Source organism: Sinocyclocheilus anshuiensis, unplaced genomic scaffold, assembly GCF_001515605.1.
Source record: "Sinocyclocheilus anshuiensis isolate Anshui unplaced genomic scaffold, SAMN03320099.WGS_v1.1 scaffold1976, whole genome shotgun sequence".
In the NCBI taxonomy this organism is placed as follows: Eukaryota; Metazoa; Chordata; class Actinopteri; order Cypriniformes; family Cyprinidae; genus Sinocyclocheilus; species Sinocyclocheilus anshuiensis.
This window is the reverse complement of record NW_015555870.1, coordinates 205,882-213,122: the sequence shown is the minus strand read 5'-3', so window position 1 is coordinate 213,122 and position 7,241 is coordinate 205,882. Positions and strand designations below refer to the sequence as shown.

General features: G+C 39.1%; 1 protein-coding gene across 1 annotated transcript in view; it reads left to right on the top strand.

The window, feature by feature from the left end:
• Positions 1 to 5,343: 5,343 nt before the first annotated feature.
• mc5ra (melanocortin 5a receptor) overlaps positions 5,344 to 7,241 on the top strand; it is an 18,324-nt gene continuing 16,426 nt past the window's right edge. Inside the window, exon 1 of the mRNA XM_016470064.1 lies at positions 5,344 to 5,420. The gene's annotated coding sequence lies outside the window, so the exon portion shown is untranslated. The remainder of the gene's footprint in view (positions 5,421 to 7,241) is intronic.

Genomic DNA, 7,241 nt, shown 5'->3' with positions numbered 1-7,241 from the left:
TTTATCCCCCGGCCTCTGCTCACTCTAGGCCGCCGTGTGTGACGCTGTGTTTCGTTGTGAAAGTGAAACTACTTTGTTTGGTCTTCCAAAAGAGGACACGACTAGGAATCAGTGGTTAAGTTGTATTTACAACACTGTTCCAGAACACTTCAACCCAAATATTCAGATGTGTGCAGCACATTTTATGGAGGACTGTTTCCTGATCCTGGGAGAGTAGACTACAATGCCGGCTATTCTGACTCACAGACTGTAAGTAAGTTTTTTATATTTAAAGGATTTGCCACTGATGATTCAAACGCGAGTTTTGGGCAGTGTAGAGTAGCGCTTGTTGTTTGTCATTTCTCTGATCACAAATGCAGACATGGTTTTATGTTTACGCGGCGTGATGCAACGCAACACATAAAAAGACAGTATAAGTCATTATAATCCGTAATTATGTCCCCACTGGATGCAACAAATTCCTCGTTTGTAATGGGTTTTCATGTTTTTGAATCGTCGCTCCGGCCAGGAGACGGCATCACAGTATGTTAAGCGGCTTAACATTTCCGTCACACGCTTGAGGAATTAGGCCAATCACAACGCACTGGATAGCTGGCCAATCAGAGCACACCTCGCGTTTCAGACCGATGAGCTTTGTAAAAATCGACACGTTTCAGAAAGGCGGGGCATAGAGGAGAAACAATAATGTACAGTATGTGGAAAATAATGTGTTTTTTTAAACTTTGAACCGCATAAACACATTTCATTACACCAAATACACAAAATAATGTTCTTTTTAGCAACATCATATGACCCCTTTAAACCATACATTAATATGCTATGTAATCTCATCTCAAGACCATTTGCAGTTGTTTAGTGCTTCTCTTAGAGATGAAGGGATTAATCAAATCCAAAGGAAATGGAGGTTATTGATGGAGGAAATTGTCTGTCCGCCCTAGGGAACACTAAAAATAACTTCACCAGTGCCTCAGAAAACTTCAAGAGAGCTTCGAACCATGCCATTTTCATAAACTATATTCAGATATAATATAAAAGGACCATATAGCATGCCATCTCTGACGTGAAGATGTTCTGTGTAGCAGCATATGAAAATATAAAGACATCAATCTGGAAAAATGTCTGATGCCAAACAGAAGAACATGAGACAACATCAAAAACATTTCTGCACAACAAAACATACATAGAGTCCAATCTATACATTCCTATTCCGTATAGGGCCCGAAACTCATTTGTAATAGAGAAACTTAACACCTTATCATCTTAAAGTGTTACATAAACATTTATTCTATAATGAAAATTCCAAATATTATATTTTGAATTACTTTAGAGGCACAGTGTTTGATTTAGAGAAATTCGTTCAAAGGAATTAAACTCTAAAAGGAGTTATGTACGCATCCCTGATGAGCAAGAACATTTAAAAAGAACAAACTTGTGACTGCCGTTACAAGTTTCTCATTAGCTGACGCCCTGCTGAGAACCGTAATCACAATTTACATTTAGTGCTGCGTTTATATGTATTTATAATCAATACCCCTAGAGACAACCCTTGTCTTTTAGCTTCTGTCATCAGTAATTGTCTCCCACAGTTATATGGAATTTGTTCAGGCAGTGGTAACAGAGAATGTCCTGATACTGCCTTCTCAATGTGCCTTTTGTTCCCATTTATAAAAACAGTCATGGGTTCAGTTTAAGCATATTTCTCATGTTGATCCTGATGCTGTGTTGTCACTCATCAGATGAATCTGGATGACCTAAAAGAGTCCTATCCTAAAATAAACCTGGAGAACTTCAAGAATTAATGCAGGGATTCCAAGACAAAAAGAAACTAGCATCAACGGTGTCCATCTTTCTCTACATGTTATAAGAATTGTGGGTGCAAAAAATATTTTCTAGTAACCTAAACGTGAGATAAATAAGAGAGACTAAAGTAAGCCATATGTAGGGTTAATCTTCAAGAGTAAACACAATAGCTCTGTTTGAGCAGCTTAACATGTCAACAATATAGTTACCAATTAATTTCTGTGGGGAAAATAAAGAGTATTTTTTAATAGATTTGTCCGTTTTTAGAATAAATAAATCAATAAAATTAAATGAACATTTTTGCAGATCTGATGTATTTTTGCCAGTTGGTTGAATACAATATATTCAACTCAGCAACAAAGTCTGCAGTACACTTTATTTTGGTAAATAAAGAAAGAAGGAAAAAGAAATTAAGTTAATTATCATGTTGCCCCACTGAACGAGCAGAATGCAAAAGTATCCAGATAGAAATTTGTTACCTATTCTCAATGGGAAAGTGCCCAAGCAACATTGCTCAAAAAGTTGCCCCGTGTATCATCAGCCTTAGAATGCTCAGACTCTGCTTCCCCATCCACCCTGAATTACTGTGCTGCTCGGTTGGCTCCAGTGTTTACAGACATCTTTAATACCTCAGTGGAGATATGCCATGTGCCAGCCTGCTTCACGACCTCCATAATCATCCCCTTGCAGTTTGCCTGCAGAGCCAACAGGTCTGTAGATGATGCAGTAAACATGGCCCTCCACTTCATCCTTCATCCTTCAGCATCCGGACTCCTCAGGAACCTATGCCAGGATCCTGTTTGTGGATTTCAGCTCTGCCTTCAATACAATCCTACTGGCTCTGCTACAGGACAAGCTCTCCCAGCTGAATGTGCCTGATTCCACCTGTAGGGAGATCATAGGCTTCCTGTCTGATAGGAGACCGCATGTGAGACTGGGAAAACGTATTTGACAACCGAACCATCAGTACTGGTTCCCCCCCAAGGCTGTGTTCTTTCTCCTCTCCTCTTCACTATATACACCAACAGCTGCACCTTCAGTCACCAGTCTGTCAAACTGCTGAAGCTTGCAGATGACGCCACTCACACTGGACTCATCTCTGAGGGGTTGAGTCTGCCTATAGGTGGGAGATTGACCATCTGGTAACCGGGTGCAGCCAGCATAACCTGGAGATCAGTGCTGTGAAAACAGTGGAGATGGTGGCTGACTTCAGGAAGAAGCCAGGCCCACCTGCCCCCATTAGCCTGTTCCTCTTCCTTGGAACTATCATCACCCATGACCTTAAGTGGGAGTTCAGCATTTACTTTCTGATAAAAAAAAACATAGCAAAGGATGCAGGCAGCTTAATAAGTTTAACCTACCAAAGACAACGTTGGTGACCTCCATCGCTGAGTCCATATACTCACCTCCCCCATCACCTCCATCACACACACTGCTGCCACTGCCAAGGACAAGACTGCGACATGCTGAGAAGGTCACTGGATGCAACCTGCCACTACTTCAGGACCTGTCCATTCCCAGGACAGTTAAGATTGTGGCTGACCTCTCTCACACTGGACACACACTTTTTGAGTCACTCCCCTCTGGCAGGAGGCTGCGGTCCATCAAGACCAGAACCTCACACCACAAAAACAGTTTTTTCCTATTACCCATCACGGTTTATTATTTGCCCTCATGGACAGTACACATTACATTAAATTTGCACTGGCACATTTTGCACATCTTGCACTAATGCATACAAATGTACAGTTAAACGTCTTCAACAGTGAACATCTACACTGTCCCACTTTTACACATCACGCACAAATGTACAGCTAATATATTTCTAATAAATATTTTTTTTTTCAGTCACGTGTTGGTTTCTGTTTAGTTCCTGTCTGTCCTTATTTGGTTCATTTCCGGTTCTCATCATTAGTTAATCATCGTTCATTCTGTTCACCTGCTTTGTATTAATCATCTTGTTTACTCCTTGGTTCCCTGTCTTTATAAGCCCTCAGTTTCTGTCTTTCCTTTGTCCTGGATTAATGTTATTTTCAACGGTTATTGTGTGTTGATGCTGATTAAAAATACTCCTTTACTCCTACTCCTTCGTCGTGCGCACACTACAACCACAACCCCGTGACAATATCTTTCCCTTAACTTCACCTTACAATGTTTATCTTATTAATATTATTGTTATATTTTATATATGTTATATTTATTATTATTATATTTTATTATTATTATTGTTGTTGTTGTTGTATTTTTATTGTCTTTGTTAGCATCAATACATGAAGACAAATTCCTTGTACATGTACACCCACAGTACTTGGCAATAAAGACGATTCTGATTCTGATTCTTAACATTAAAGGAATAGTTCACCCAAAAATAAATATTTTCTAAAAATGTACTCATCCTTAGGCCATCCAAGATGTAGTTGAGTTTGTTTCTTCATGGGAACAGATTTGTATAAATGTAGCATTACATCACTTGCTCACCAGTGGATGCTCTGCAGTGAATGGGTGCCGTCAGAATGAGAGTCCAAACAGCTGATAAAAACATCACAATAATCCACAAGTAATCCACACATCTCCAGTCCATCAGTTAACATCTGTGTGTTTGTAAAAAACAAATCCATCAAAATGATTTTTAACTTTAAAATGTTCCAGCTAAAGTCCTCTCTTCATAATATTGTTTTCTTCAGTGAAAAAGTCGTCTTGTCTGAATCAGCAGAGAAATATGCACAAATCAAGCACCGTTTACAAACCAAAACAATTCAATTGTAAGTCGCTTTGTCGGCTAAATGAATACATGTAAATGTAAATGTAAAACAGTTCTGAACAAATATGTTGGTGGATTTTGATGTGAGAGACAACAAGGGCATGACTTTTTCACTGCTGGAGAAAGCATTATTATGGATTATTGACTTGTTTATTTGATGGATTAGTGTCTTGCAAACATGCAGCTTTTCACTTCACAAGACGTTAACTGATGGACTGGAGTGGTGTGGACTACTTGTGGATTATCGTGATGTTTTTTTATCAGCTGTTCGGACTCTCATTCTGACGGCACCCATTCACTGCAGAGCATCCATTGGTGAGCAAGTGATGTGCAAAAAAAGATCATTCACTTGCCATTATTGCAATTCTATTTGGTGCCACAAATAGTATAGAAAGTAAAATGTGTAGATTATATTATAACACACACTAAATTGGATTAAAAAAAAATACTCAATGTATAATAGCAATCATTATTCTTCAGTGACTTTATATTTTATTTGACATTTTGACTAGTATATAATGCTTTTACATGCATTCAAGCAGCAAAGGCTCAGTGTGGATTACAAATTAATAAGATGTATTTCACTAAACTCTTTTCTAGAAAATTGCTAGCATTCTCGTTTTACACTATGGAAAACAGAGACTTTGATTCCAGTGTTTAATTAAACCTGGTTCCTAGTGTGAGGAAGCTCTGGAGGTGGAGCTGTCGCTGTTCCCGATCCTATATATTCATCTGATGCAGCAGAGCCCCATTCTACATGGAGATCCTCCAGCGCGAATAAACGCCTCTGGACTGAAAGAAACACACAGTCTTTGAGATTCTCAGCGGTGAACAGATTCAGCACTCCTGTTCCAAACAAGTGAGTAAATTACTGAACTTCAGCTTTGTCATTTCTGCCGTGCCTTAATGAAGTGCGCTACGTCCCACCGAAACTTATGCACCATTATTCTGACAGATATGTTGCTATATTCGTTTGCTGCACCGTAATGAAGAATATTTACTCGTTCATTCGTTGTGTCAAAAGCTAAAAGCACCACCATCTCGTTTGCATGAATAGAGCAGTGGGAGATGCTGAATAGCCGACTGTTTATTAAGCCTGTTAACCATGTGGACTCTGCATGTCGGCTTTACTTCATCAGACTGTATTTCGTCCATTCATTTATTTACTGAATAAGTGCCGATCAGATCTCTCGTTGATCGGCGCTGTCCGCTATCTAGTGCTGAAATCTCATTCAGCGTTCATTCATCAAGATTCAATTTACAGCGCGTATAGTTTCCGGACCTTTAACAACAAAAAATGCAATTTCTAACTTTTCAAATGTGGAAAAAACCCACCGAAAATACATTGTTTCGTCCTATAGATGTATCATAAGAAGGAACTGCTGGTATTATGTTATTGTAGCTAAATGTTGAAGTTTATTTACTAATATAAATGATATCATACCACCATTACTCTCCGACAGGTAACTTAGCATAAGCGAACACAGAACACGACAAACTTCTGTTGTATGTGAACTAAATAACTTTGATATTTTATGGTTTTCTGCTGCTTATGATGTTGTGTAAAGCTTATAAACCGGATATTTTGGTGCGTGATTCATCCATCTGTCGCGGTTTTGAATAGATTGTTTGCTTAGACTCATCAGGTTCAGAGATGTTTCCGAAGACTGAATTCAGTTTTTGTTGGAATACTTTTGGCTAAAATTGAGGGTGTTGACGGCGTGACTGTGGGTATGTCTCAAAGCCTACCATGCGCCAATGACTCAGTCTTATCGATTGAGCAGACGGCTGTTCGCTGGATCTGTTTCAGTGGCTGAATTCGGAGTAGCACTCTTACTATTTCCAACACTTAAAGATATGGCTGAAGTAGTAATGTAGGAGTGGAATGGTAGGATATGTAACACTAGTCTGCTTCTCTTCCCTTTTGTTCAGTACAGTCAGTGTCTCTGACCACCCTGCGTGATGCTGAGTTCACGCTCACTTAGTCCTGCTTCTTCGTTACCTGAACTACATATAATATGGATTAATATATAAATAAAAGATTCAAACATAGGAAGACCTGAAGTACCAATACAAGACTAAAACAGAAAACGATCCATCAATATTCTATCTGCACAGCCCTTGTACTGTAGGCGAAATATACCCTTGCGAAAATTAACCATGGTTTTACCACAAAAATAAAAATAAAATCATGGTTACTATAGTTAAACCATGGTGACCACAAATTAACCATGGTTTTGCTACTCTAACCATAGTTCTGTCAGGACCACTATCGTCAAAGATGATTGACAATTAGCATACAGTTTGGATTGGCGGTATGGTTCCGTTCTGGGCAAGAACTCCCTGCGCATCCATGCAGCCAGAGCAGCGATAACCCCCCCAGGGTAAACAGAACAGAACCAACATAAATGTACTGCAGATATCGTTAAAGTTCAATAATGTTATGTACACATTTTAGAATTAGTCTGATTCAAAGGAGAATCAGAAGGCCGAATCCTGACTGAGAGAGGAGGAGTTGGGGATGGAGGAGGGTAATTAGCTATTGAGCAATGCGAAACTGCTGATACTACTGCGGGACCTTATATATGAATACTTAGAGGGGTCATATGATGCTTTTTTAAAGATCATTATTTTGTGTATTTGGTGTAACAGAATATGTTGACATGCTTTAATGTTCAAA